The following is a 14689-nucleotide window of genomic DNA, read 5'->3' on the forward strand; positions in this document are numbered from 1 at the left end:
AATAAATTCTTCTATTGACCCCACCCCAGATCACACAAAATCTTCCTCTTGTAATCAATTTTATGCCCAAATTGTCTTCATCCCTCAATTAATAACCATATTCATTATGGTCTCTCTCTCTTTTTATTAAATTTGTGCTATATAGTGTTTCTTTATTCCTGATTGTAACACACACACACACACACACACACACACACACACACGGGTACCTGGGTGCTGTTTTGCATTTCCCCACTATAGCCTGGAAACATGATATTCTGAGGCATTGGGGGAGAAGGAAAGGAAGAGGCCTCATACAAAAATGGCAGATTTTTTAATTATTATTATTATTTTGGAGAGGGGGGGGACTTTAAACAGATTTTTTTTTAATCTCAGAATTTGTTCAGAAAGATATCTTTTGAAAAAATGTGGATGTAACTGTGGTACTAATCCATATCCAAATGCTCAAAATGTGAAGACCTTTGTCTCTTTGGGAGACATTGGGAGTAAGAAATGCTTGCTTGGCAATGTTTCTTGCCAGATTTTTTAGTAAAAACATAGTCTAAACGTATAAGAGTGACTCTGGAAAATACAGTTATATGCTTTAAAAGCCATTATGTGTTCTTCAGTACGGAAGGCATTTCTACTTGAAGCTACTAATTTCTCATGTAGGGGCAGATCTTGAAATTGCACTGTTCTCTCAGCAGGGTAGATGAGTGTAATCAAAGCAAAGCCCTTTTTGGAGAGTAGTGAACATAATGGGAAAGAAAGTAATATATTTACTGAGCAGCAGTAATAGAATATTCAGTAATAACACTCAATTTGAAGTATTGCCAAGCCTTTCTTAAGAAGTAATGGAAATGCTACGTCAGAATGAATAAGAAAAGCTTATTTTCTGTAGAAAGAAAAATGAATGATGGAATCCTTTATTATTGTTGCCAGAAAATTTAGACACATAGACCCGCATAATTCATTGCATGTCACAGAACATTGCATTGTCCTCTTAGGAGTGAGATGGGAGACCATTTTAATTTAAGGTGGATTATATTATGCTAGATAGTGAAGGGCTCATTGACTGCAGATCAAACTGTGGCAAATTACTGCAACAAGTTGGATGATAGCCTGGTTAGGAGGTCTTAGAAAGTGGACTGGAGTATTTTTAAAAGCAGGTTGTTTTTGTTTGTTTGTTTGTTTTGCCAGATGCTTTTTTACATGGAACAGGAATACTTTCAATATAAGTGTTTCAAATAGGCTGAGCATTTAAAGTTTAGACAGTTGAAAAATATACTTCTGAATGGATATTTTTTATAAATAATGTTGATAAAATGGTGGCTTAGTCTGCAATAATTTTTTGGAAAACTTCTCTTTATGGAAACATTTTAGTTACTTGTTTCAGTTAAAGCATGATACATTTGTAATAGAAATAAGTTATTGAAAAGTCTCATTCATTTACATTCAACGGAGTTGGTATAACGCACATTAGAATAATGAAATGATATGCTGAAATCAGACCATTTCCATATATCTCACCTCCAAAAAAGTGAGATCGGAAATTATTTTCATGGAGGATGAACACTGTAGAAATGATCATTCCATCACTAAGGGCTATTTCTGCTCTCAGCTTCTTCTCTGCATTCCCCAGGAGAATTGCTCCAGTATAATAAAGATTGCATTGACCTATATATAACTTGATATTCTCTGAGAAACAATTAGATATCTTGGGATAGAGGAAAAAGAAATGGAGGGGGAAAGATATTCCAGAATAAATCTTCAGAGCTACACCACGGAGATGGACAACTCTAGCAGACCTGAGATCTAATTTCCACTTCTCCATCTCCAGCCCAGAGCCCACCATGATATTGCCAGAAGTATGGAGTTTATCACATGGGAGGAATTTCTCTTAATTTTAAATGAAAAGAAGGTGGGGCCAGAACGCATTCACATGAATTCACTAGTTCAGCGAATTTACATGAATTCAAATTGCATTTGAACTGACTTCCCATTGCCTGAAAATAGCTTGCCATTGCCCGAAATTGCATGTGATAGTCTATCATGCAATAACGTGAAGCCCCATGATTGCGTTCGGACTGACTTCCCATTGCCCGAAATTGCGTATGTTAGTCTATCACGCAATAACGTTAAACCCCATGAATGTGTTCAGATTGCCATTGGATTATACTTCCAATTTCCCTTGTTTGATAAACTCCCATGAGGAGGTATCCAGAGTGCAATAAGCGGTCTCTGGGTCCACACATACAGTCAAGCACACTTGCGTCCCACAAGCTGTATGGTTCCTACCCCTGCTAAATACACTGACATAGGAGTAGGTCCAGTTTAAATTATTTATGTCCTATTTGATTTGCTTCTGGATTTTTTTAACAATCATAATTTAAGTACATTGGACCCTTGTTATACACTGGGGTTTGGTTCCAAGATCCCCGGGGATAACAAACTCCATGTATGCTCAAGTCCCATTAAATATAATGACATAGCAAAATGGTGTCCCTTATAAAAAATGGAAAATCAAGGTTTGATATTTGAAATTTATGCTTTTTTTGAACATTTTCAAACCATGGATGCTTGAATCAGTGTATAAAAAATCCATGTATAAGAAGGTTCAACTGTATAATACAAAAAAGATAAAGAAAAAAGGGGAAAGGGAACTAGATAGGGTTGATCATTTATTAGTCATGTACATTAGTATAAGTTCAATACCCCCACAAAAAACAAATATGATGGGAAAATTTAATTGGAGTTGGCATGTATAAAGTATGCATCCATGAATAATCTAAAGCAGCAAGATCTTCTGACCACTCATTAAATGGGAGTGTTGAATATTTATTTTTCCAGCTTTATACCATGAATCTTTTAGTTTTAGTAAGAGTTTGTAGGTTTCTATATACAGTTTCAGTAACTTTATTATGTATGTATCTGTATGTGCTTTAAGGAAAGAAACGCATCTCCTCCACCTCAACTGACACGAGATGTTGATATGTGTCTGATACTTCCTCAGTGTGATTGATTTTTTAAAAATAATCATTCTTGTTCTACACTCTGTTGTAGGTATTTAGTTTTGCATTCATTTGGTCTGTCAATAAGCAAATGTATTAATAAAACACATACATTATTAGCATTTCGCACATTTAATAAATATTATGAAGCAAAGCACAAAAATTATTTCCAATCCTCATTTGTTATACTCAGTTATCATTATTATCAGTTATTAATTAAAGTTTTAATCATCATCATCCTTTCATTCTACAATTTCAATCATGAAGGCTCTCGACTATAGTAAAATAAATATCCATAATACCCTTTTGACCAGAGGCAACATTTCTCAAGAGATGCTACTTCTGGGATCAAAGAGTTTTCTGTCATCTCCAGTGAGATTTGGTAAGGACCAGTAGATTTTCATGAATCAGTACACCCACCAGGTACATCGCTAGTACAATTTATAAGGATTTAGGATGATGGTAAATTTGTCACTCAGGTGAGTTTTATTTGGGTCTGAAGAGGCATACAGGAGGCAGCAACAGGAGCATAGCAGAGGCAGCTCCTAAGATAGAATTCAAGCAATTGGAGGGACTGAACAGATGGAGAGGAAAATTTGGCCTACCTCTGGTTTGTGGGGGAAACCCACATTCATGTAATGATTTCCCAAGTACTGTCTAATCACCAAGTGGATCCACCATATCATAGCTGCACCTATTGCATACTTCCTTCTTGTGATATTTCACCCATTGTATGTTTTTGTCTTGGCATATCCACCTCAAATGTCTCAAGATCCTTCAGCACACTTGTGCTACCGGCCTGTCTTGGATTATTTCACCTCCTTGTAAATTTTCAGAGATCCCTGTCCTTCAGCTTTTGACTGTCTAGTAAATCTTTCTCTCATATGGTAATACACAGCTAAAATGGAGATACTACCATAAAAAGAGAATCTATGCCTGAGCATCAAACTTTTGGCAGTTTGTACATAGGTTCACAGCATCAGCACCATGAGGCATAACATTTGCAATGGTATTTAGAACACATAGTCCCCCCCCCCCGGCCCAAGCTATTGGAGACTTGATAACAAAACATTGGAGAATAGGATTATATGTATTTGTTAATGTTCTTAATTACTAATTCTTTCTCACTCAGAAATAAAATGACAAAGGTATAACTACGATTGAAAATGCTGGTATGGTAACAGCTTTCTTCCTTATTCTGTTCTCCCTCCCTTTATTTTTTTACACATTTTGATTGTCAGAACCTAATGAGAACCAAATACATCCATAATCCTTAAAGGTTCCAAATCACATTAAGCCTGATGCAAATTACTTTAAAATAGGAATGGCTGTTTAATGGTATCCATTATGATAATGAGAAAAGACATAAAACAAAGTGAAAACAGGCAGTTATTCTGTTACAGTTAACAAGTTGGAATACAAATTATTAAATTAATGGAAAGTCATAGAGGTTGTTAAGTAAGAACAGTCAATATCTGTAAAGGTTTTTTGTTTTTGTTAACTGTTTATATATTATGTGATATTGTGTGACATTTCCCTCAAATTAAAAAATTCATGAATCTGAAAGCATACTATTACCTTCCTTCCTTCCTTTCCAAAGATATGCTTTTAGTAGAAAATGTCTTTTTCCACACACTCGACTGCAGAGGGATTTTGAGAGAAGGGTCATAGTTCAATGCAAGAGCAAATACTTAGCACAGAAAATGCCCCAGGTGCAATGACTGGCATTGCTAAGTAGGTCTGCTAAAGACTGGGACCTCTCTATTTTTGTTGAGTAGACAGCACTGAATGGACCACTAGTTGGACTTAGCATAAGGCATATTCTTACTTCCTAAATGGGATTAAAATTTAAGGTGAGATATATAAACAACACTGATTATGTCAGGGAACACAAACCCCAGGCTTCAGTTTCATGTACCCTCTAGGCTACAATAGGTTTTATATGTACTTGTCTAGCATAGCATTGATAGAGACCAAAAGCTGAACACTACACAACCCTATCATATATACGTAGATTAGTCCAGATCACAAAACTTTTCCTGTCTGAACTCATATACATTTTACAGGAATCTTTATGAATTTAATCAATCAGGAAAATTATACCCCCTCTTACTGATTTTATGGATTTTATGATGATATATGATATATTGTATATATGGCATAAGGGTTCATTAAATGATGAAGGGTAGAATATAAGATAAATGAAGAAATAGATATAGTGAACAAGTGAATGTAGCAGTGAACTGATCTAAGTCTCTCTAATAATAATAATAATAATAATAATAACCTCCCCCCCCCCGGGTCCACTGAGAATTCATCAATCCTCTCACTAAATCCAACAAATAACCTTTATTGTGTTTTAAATTAATGGTTTTAAAGGGATTGGTTGTTTATTTGTCTTTAAAATTTTCCCAGATTAGGAGAAATGTAGGATGGAAATAAAATATATAAATAAAATAATTAAAGAAGATTAGAATATGCACCAATTTTGCATTAGGCTGTATCTACACTACATAAATAAAGTAGTTTGACAAAACTTTAACTGTCATGGTTCCATCCTGCATTCTATCCTGGGATCAAACCATGACAGAGCTCTCTGTCAAATGATATCTCACAAAACTACAACCCCCTGAATTCCATAGCACTGAGCCATGGCAGTTAAAGTGGTGTCAATGCAGTGCAGATGCAGCCTAAGTGAATGACCCAACTGTCACAGATTCAATACCAATTTTTGTTTGCTAGTGAATGCTTCAGGTCATAAATGTTTTGAGACTGTTTACTTTCTGGACAGCAATCTAGAATACAGATACTTTGTGCTGTAGCTGAATCTCAGGCAATCACTTTGGAAAACAGAGGTTCTAGAAGTTTTAGCTTAGTTTAGTTCTAATTAGCACCAATTCATTATATAGCCATGGATAATATTTGAATCAGTTCAGATGGGACAAGGAGCTTCCCACTTTCCTGTCCCAGGCACAAATTAGTACTGTAGGTGATAATAGCTAATATTAACATTCATTTCTTGGCAATGTTTTAGCTCTGCTCATTTTTAGTCATGGTTGCTGTTCATCAAGTTGACTTCACCTTTGATGACCCTATAAAAAGCCCCAGTCATCGAATGCCCTGCTTAGGTCTTGCAAACTCATGGGTCATGGCATTCTTGGTGTTTACTCAAATAGTGAGGAGCCAATGGTAAGGACCCGAATACTAGGGACTGGGATTTTACTATTTTGCAAAGGTAAAACTTTTTTAAAAAAAATATTAGGTCTGCATTTAGCATGTTTTACCTAAAAGTACCTAAAATGTTCCCAATGGAAAAACATGGAAACTTCATGAGAAATTCAGTATTCTCTGCCTAACAAAAGGGTTTTTAGTCTCACAAAGGACTGAGACATCCCGGATTTCAAAAGAAGTATTTTTTGTGTAGCTAATAATAGTACTTACATTTTATTTCCTGCAATTCAGAATACTTTGGCGCATTACAGACCGCGCCTTTGGGGCGGCCTATAGGCGTTCCTTTCCCCGCCAGATCGGGGCCTTGGCTGCCAGAGCAGCAGCCTCTGGGGCCCCGATCTGCCGCTTTCCAGGCCGTGGGGAAGTGGCAAAAGGCCGCTTCCCCATGGCCTGGAAAGGGGTGTCCTTGGGGCTTCATGCCCCACGGACATCCGACGGCAGTGGGGACAAGCAGAAAGGGGCCGCTCGGCCCCTTTCTGAATTGCATCACTGGAGCAGCCATCTAAAGGCTGCGGCAGCGATGCAAATCCTGGAAGGAGCTCCGTTTTGGAGCTCCTTCTGGAGCTGCGGAAAGGGCGCTCTATATGCCCTGGTGTGGCACCAGTACGTCACAACCGCGCCACCTCATTTGGAGGCGGCATGGTGGTGACATAGCAATGGCGGCCCCCGTGTGGAACGGGCGCCGCCATTTTGTACAGACTCGATCCGTACTAGGGTTAGGGGCGTCTGGAAGGGACGCCCCTTTCTAACCCTAGTACGGACCCAGTCTATACGCCCATGCAGAATGGGCCTTTGTCTCCCAATACCACATGGCCAGAAAGTTGTGCCCTGTCTGCATAATATCCCTCCATATTCAGAACAACACCAACAACATCTTAACAAAATATAGGCCTGTCACTAACATTGTAATTTCCCCCCTTCTGTTCACTTTTTAACCCCTTTGCCTGATAAAGAACCAGTGGAGCTTTGAATCTTTCCATCATGTATTATGTAAATTTTGGTTGGTTAAATGAAAATATCACTGTTTTAAGGATTTGGGATGTTATTGTAATTTGCTGTATGGCCAACACGGCTACCTCTGAATATGTTTCCTGGATGCGAAGATGTTTTACTTATTGGAGAAGATAGCAATGAATTATAAATTATCTTTCAAAAGTAACATTCTAAGCTCTGGCCCTGCCATCTGCTTCTTTGTTGGCAGAATACTGTAATAAAATAGCAGGATGAAAGTTTGATCCTTGGCCTCAATTTTTAGCATAAGTTTGCTTGAGAGAAAACTGGAAGGTCAGGTTTAGTGTCATAGTATTACACTTGATCAGACTTATTAGAGTGCAGTTTCTTTCTAGAACAGCAGTTGCAAAGTAGGAGTAGGGGGAATAGAATGATGAGAATCTCCAGGAATCAAATTATTGTTTTCATGTGGTTTTTTTATAGTCATGTTATACAGTTATATAGTATCTTCTGCTTCCTTTAATTCTACAATTCCACAAATCTAGAGCACTTTAAAAATAGCAAGAAGAACAGAGGTAGAAACCTGGGGGCATGCCATCACTTGGACATGTATTATTCACCTCACATAATTGTGGTAATAGTTAGTGATGCTGAACTGATGCTATGGCCCTAAGCACTTATTTTATGGCAGATGAAACCTTGAAATCGGACTGTTAGCTGTCAGCCCATTTGAAGAGACTGTTTGCATAGAAATGCTTAGTGTGTATATATGATATTTTATTGTTCTTCCAACAATGTAGAAAGATAATGTATGTGAGCACTGAGAATTCTTGCCCAGAATGTTTACTGATGGACAAAAGGTAATTGCAGACTCAATACCTCCTTTAAACGTAAAAGTAAGGTTGATTAATATTTTATATGGTGAAGTGGTTTCATTACATGGGGAAACTGATGAGAATCACATAGCTCTTGTAAATTTTATGAACTAATGGAAACTACACTGGCAGTCTCAAAATGAGGATTTAGGGGCTGTACAAACAGCCCTGAAGGGATGGCCTCCAGCCTCCCCTTCTTCAGCTGGAAAAGGGCCGCGACAACCTTATGTCGTGGCCCCAATCTGACTTTTTGAGGGTGCAAAAAAGAGCAGCAAAAACCAGCTTCTTTTTGCACCCTTCAAAGGTCACCATAGTCATGGTGGTGTGGTGATATAGTGCTCCTTTAGCGCTGAATCATCTGGACATAGTGCCGGAGGCTCGCCATGACACTGATCACCATCTGGTGTGGTACATGACATCAGGGCACCCTGAGGGGGGTGGAGGCAAGCATGCATCATCAGGACACTGCACCCCAACTCTGCCCCCAGGCCGGCCTTTCAGACCAGTCTGGACAGGGCCCTAGAGCCCCTACACTGCCCCATGCCAGCATCACACCGTGCACCCAATCACACAGTGGGGGGTGTCACAGTGCTCTGCTGGTGCAGCATTTTGCTATGTCATTCTATTTAATGGGACTTGAGCATCCACAGATTTTGTTATCCATGGATCTTGGAACCAAACCCCAGCATATAACAAGGGTCCACTGTACTACATCTTCCTGCTTAATTCATTCAGTGAGGCCTAAGTGAGAAAACAAAATGTGGTCTAAATCAATCAAGTGGTTGTGTGTGTGTGTTTCTCTGTACTCCACATTCAAATTAGCTTATAACAATAATAAACAAATTATTCATAACATATTGGAATGGCAGAAACATAAACATAAGCATGTCAAAGATAGTGGAGTTTATTATTTATTTCACATTTAGAAAAGTGATTGATAAAATTAGTATTTTTTTAAAAAAAAAATACAAGGCAGTGATTGAACAATATTGAAGATAGCACATAATGAAAACAACTGCCCAGGTTAAGATAATGTTAACATAACAGTAAATCCAGCAGCAAAAATAAAACAGTGTGAAGTTTTCAAAATGCCTAGGGGAATAGAAATATCTTCACCTCATGCTGAAAAGACCATAATGTAAGTGCCAGGGAAGCCTCTCTGGGGAGGACATTCTACAGTTGGGACACCATCAGACATCAGACACCTTCAGCAGCAGAAACATGCAGGCATTTTAGGTGAAACCAGATAACTCTTATCCCATGGCAGTTGGAAGTGAGCCAAATAGAGAAATAGGAAAAACAGGTCTTGCTCAGACTCTCATCCAGATGGATTTTAAAAACATTCTATGGCGGGATACAGACGGGCAGGGGAAGACGTCTTGGAGGTGTATTCTGCTGAATACGGAGCCTCCAGACCGCCCGCCCCGGGGGCGTGGCTCAGGTGTATGGGGGGCAGTGAAGACGCCTCACCTGGGGCCGTTTCTGACCTGCAGTTTCCATACCGCCACCTCACAGGACGCTGCAAAGAGAGAGGCAGCTTCCTCACGGGCGGCCAAAAACGGGGCTTTTTTTTTTCTTTTGCCAGCTGGCGGATGCGCAGCTGCGCAGCTGCGGCGCTCAGCAGCGGCGGCAGAAAGCCTATGTGCACATTTAAAGCACCCAAGCCCCTTTAAACTTTTTCCCCCGCCCTGGCCAAGAACAAAGGTGGTCTCCTGCCAGCTGGTGATCAGCTGGTGTTGGCATCCTTGTCCGCTTGCACGTTGCCAGTGTCACCAGCATCATGGATGCCTCCTCTCCTTTGGTCCCTGCACTCTTGCTGAGTCTGCAATGCAGAGCCACAGCTGTCGCTGCTGCCACCGCTGTCCCCCTGCCATCCCCCATCACCTCCTTTGTACATATGTAAATATTTAAAGTTTTAGCGTTTTTTTATTCTTAGGTGAAAATGGCGCAGGAATGTGTGTAGGGGTGCACTTTAAATTCCAAACTTTCTATGATTCTAGCAGCGCATGCGTACATGCAGCTCTAGGGTTAGGGTTAGGGTTAGGGTTACGAGTCTTAAAATGCGCTGCAGCTGTACTGCAGCTTCCACACCTGCATGGCAGCTGACGCTGCAATTAAAGCCTGACTGCAAACTGCGCATGTTCCAGGACCCCGACTCATTATGCGACGCAGCAGACACGGAGCTTTTAAATGGGCAACTTAAATTAGTGGCGTAGCGATTCTGGCGTACTGGTGGAGCAGCTTACAGATGGAGATGCGCAGCTGCGCACTATATAGAAAAGAAGCGGGGAAAAGCAACACCTTTTTAATGCCGCTTCTTCCTGCTTGGGGCGTGCGGGGGGCGTGTTCATGGCGGCATTCAGGTAAGGGCCGTCTGAAGGCTATACCTTCATGACGTCATGAACACACCCCTTTTTGCCCATCTGTATCCCGCCAAAGTTACATCTGTCTTGCATGTACTATAATATTAGGTACTGAAGAATTTGATTACCTTTATTTTTTGTCCTGACATTTTATAGCAAGGCTCAAGCATAACTGTACGTTAAAACAATATAGGAACACCTACTGTCTTCTCCTGGAACATTCTTTTGGTAGTGAACTTTTGTTGCTATTGTATGCCTTCAAGTGATTTCCTACCAATGCTGGCACTAAGGAGAATGTATGTTGACAAAGCTTGTTCAAAGAGCTTGTTCAAAAGAGGTTTGTCATTGAGTTACTCTGGGCTGAGAGTGCATGACTTGTCCAAGAGCACCCAGAGGGTTTCCATAGTCAAACAGGGATTTCAACCATAGTCCTAGTCCAACACTTGGCTTTGCTAACATTGTTAAAAATTGCTTACTATTTCCCTCTCTAGAAGTCCCATGATATTATATCTGGTACACTAAGCATTGTGTAGGGGTTTGAGTGCTGGACTATTATCCTGGGGGTGTGGGTTTAAATCCTTGCTTAACCATGGAAACCCAGTGGGTGATTTTGAGCAAGCCATACACTCTCAGCCTCAGAGGAAAACAAAGAGAAACCCCATTAAGTAATTTTTTCAAGAAAATCATGTGATAGATCCACATCAGGGTTGCCATAAGGCAGAAATAACTTATAGCTAAACAACAGCAGCAGCAGCAGCAGCAGCAACAACAACAACAACAACAGCAACATGCACTCTCATAAGGAAAGGACTTATGGCCCTCCAAATGTTGTACTTCATTATCTGCATTTCAAATGACCAGGAGCACTTCTGTGTTGTCTGGATTATATTTCCATTTGTTTATCCTCATCCAGTCAATTGCTGATTTATATTGAAGACAGCCTCCCTGGAGGCAGGAGGAAAGGAGTAGTTGAGCTGTCCCTCAGTACCAGAAGGGCTCAACAGGCCAGCAGCAAAGATGTCAGTCAGGGGTAGTGATGTAAAGAATATTCTCCAAAATTTGAAAATTAGTAGAAATATGTCTAATTTGAAAATTTCGAATTTTAGAGAGAAGAAATTCTGATCACTTCTCGATCAATGAGTAAGAATTTTGATTTTTAATAATTTCCAAATGAAGTGAAGAGACGAGACTTTCAGCTGACAATTCGATGGCCAGAATTTGGGTATTTTGCGTAAGAAAAGCTACCATTCATCCTGGGTTTTACCAGAGGCTATTTCCTTTGTTAGGGTGATCCCCCCCCCATCTTTGCTCACTCACAGCTTTGCTTTGAAAAACAAAAGAGAACAAAAGGGGAGGCCTTCTGCCCTTTATGCCATGCCCTGCCATTCAAATTCTCACAGAAGAGAAGAAGGGTGAAATCCTAGCATTGGAACTTGGGATTCCAAGGGTCATCTCATCCAACCCCATTTTTGGATACACCACACTCTCTTATTCATGTATATTTTGAACTCTCCTTGCCAAATATATATATATATATATATACACACACACACACACACACACACACACACACACACACACTGCAAAATAAAAGTAGGTTTACCTTAGCATCACCTTGAGAGAGCTGGAGAGAGAGGTTTGTCATGTCCTGCCTCTGAGGCTGAGAGAGTGTGACCCTCACAAAAGAGAAGGGGCAGGGTGAGGTGCAATGGCAAGAATTCTGTCATGATGGATAAAACCTAGCATTCCAAGGCGTCATCCAACCACTACCCCTCTTCTACCATGAAGGGGGGTTGGATGGCCCCTGGCAATCCCTTTGAATGCAAGGTTTTATCCATGGCATAATTCCTGCCATTGCACCCCACTCCGCTCCTTCTTGAGGATTCCTGCTTGGCAGAAGAGCATTGCCATTTGGCACCCCACCCCTCCCCTTCTCATCTGTGAGGGTCACACTGTTTGTGTGCCTTAAGGTTTTTTCAAGCAAAGGAATGTACTTGAAGCATCTGCTAAACTTCCTTTTGACATGGTAACTGAGCTTGAAATGAAAAGTAATAAGCGTAAATGTTCGAATTGTCTTTTATTGTCATTTGGGAAATCTGTGCAAAATATTTCTTTGTACAGCGCTGTGTATAATTACAGCGCTTTAGAAATAAAGTTTAATAATAATAATAATAATAATAATAATTTCTCTAGCTGCTGAAAGGGAGAGAGGAAATCAACTTTTGAAAGTGGGACTTGTGGAACGAATATTTTTTTAAAAAAATCTCAACAAGTTCTCAATGAACGAGAAGAAAAGCATGGGTTTCTCAAATCTAAGAGGGAAGGAGGAACAGTTATGTATTAATATTATGAGTCAAACAAGAGCCCTCCTTTTAACTATGCTTTTTCCTCATCTTAGGATAAGACATACCTGCTGTAGCCTGTAGCATCAGTCTTGAGAGGAGGATCTCTTGTAGCACATTCTAAGAGGGAAGAAGGAACGGTGATGTTATGAGTCAAACAAGAGCCACCCTTAACTATTCTTTTGCCCAGTCTTAGGATAAGACGTACCTGGTGTAGCCTGGAGCATCAGCATGGAGAGATCTCTTGTAGCACCTTCTAAGAGGGAAGAAGGAAAGGTAATGTATTCATATGAGGAGTCAAACAAGGGCCATCCTTAACTATTCTTTGCCCAGTCTTAGGATAAGACGTACCTGGTGTAGCCTGGAGCATCAGCGTGGAGAGATCTCTTGCAGCACCTTCTAAGAGGGAAGAAGGAACGGTAATGCATTAATATTAGGAGTCACACAAGAGCCATCCTTAACTATTCTTTTGCCCAGTCTTAGGATAAGACGTACCTGGTGTAGCCTGGAGCATCAGCATGAAGAGATCTCTTGTAGCACCTTCTAAGTGCGAAGAAGGAACGGTAATGTATTAATATGAGGAGTCAAACAAGAGCCATCCTTAACTATTCTTTTGCCTAGTGTTAGGATAAGGCATACCTAGTGTAGCCTGGAGCATCAGCGTGGAGAGATCTCTTGTAGCACCTTCTAAAAGGGAAGAAGGAACGCTAACGTATAAATATTTTGAGTCAAACTAGAGCCATCCTTAACTATTCCTTTTCCTAGTCTTATGATAAGACATACCTGGTTTAGTCTGTAGAATCAGTATGCAGACTGGTCTTGTAGCACCTTTGAGACTGAGGAAAAAGCAATAAAGAATTATTATTATTATTACTACACAATTATTTATTACTCTTATTCTTATTTTAAGATATACCTGTGTTAGTCTGTGGAATCAGTATTGAGAGATATCTTGTAGCACCTTTAAGACAGAAGAAATAACTGTAATGAATTAGTATGTTTATAACAGCAACAATTAATTATTATTCTTTTTCTTAGTCTTCTTCTAAAATATACCTGGATTAGTCTGTAGATTCGGTACTGGGAGAGATCTTGCAGAAGTTTTGAGATTGAGGAAATAACCTTAATGAATTAGTATCAATAATATTATTATTATTACAAAACAATGATTTATTATTCTTATTCTTATTAAAAGGTATACCTGTGTTAGCAGTGGTTTATTACTTTTAATCTTATGCTGATTACAAGATATATCTGTGTTATTCTGTAGAATCAGTATGCAGAGAAATCATGTAGCACCTTTTAGACTCAGGCAAGAACAATAATGAATTAGTATTATTATAATAACAATAACTATTATTTATTATTAGTAGTACAAGTAGTATAAGATATCCCTGTGTTAGTGTGTAGTGTGTTTATGCTAACCCTTTTTTCCAGTGTTCATATTACTATATGCAAATAACTATTTCACTGGTGGTGGTGTGGTTAAAAACCTATCTCCTACTGCAGGCTGACATGATAACAGCTCAGAAGGCTACTAGCCCCAACCTAGATTTTGGGGAGGGAAGATTTAAGCCTAAATCCTGTTAATCCCAACTGTAGTAGACCTATTGAATCAATGTTAATTGGTGCATTCAATTGAATGTAAGTTTAATTGATTGCATGGCTGTCCTCTTGTTGGAGCTAACAATAGGATTCATGTCTTAGCATACTGCCGAACAAGGCCTGATTCCTTTAATTTGCACATGCATACAAAATAAAGAGCTGCTATGCCTTCTTGTGGGACTTGCTCAAGTTATTTTGCTGACCGAAGCAAAGAATAAGACTATGGGCAGGAGGCTGGGAATGATGCAGCCCATGGGCTGAATGTGGTACAGGGGACACATGCCGCCGACGGGTCTCTCTCTGCGAAATTTTGATTGGAAAAATGGGTTTAC

Source organism: Sceloporus undulatus, chromosome 2 (genome assembly GCF_019175285.1).
Source record: "Sceloporus undulatus isolate JIND9_A2432 ecotype Alabama chromosome 2, SceUnd_v1.1, whole genome shotgun sequence".
NCBI classification, from domain to species: domain Eukaryota; kingdom Metazoa; phylum Chordata; class Lepidosauria; order Squamata; family Phrynosomatidae; genus Sceloporus; species Sceloporus undulatus.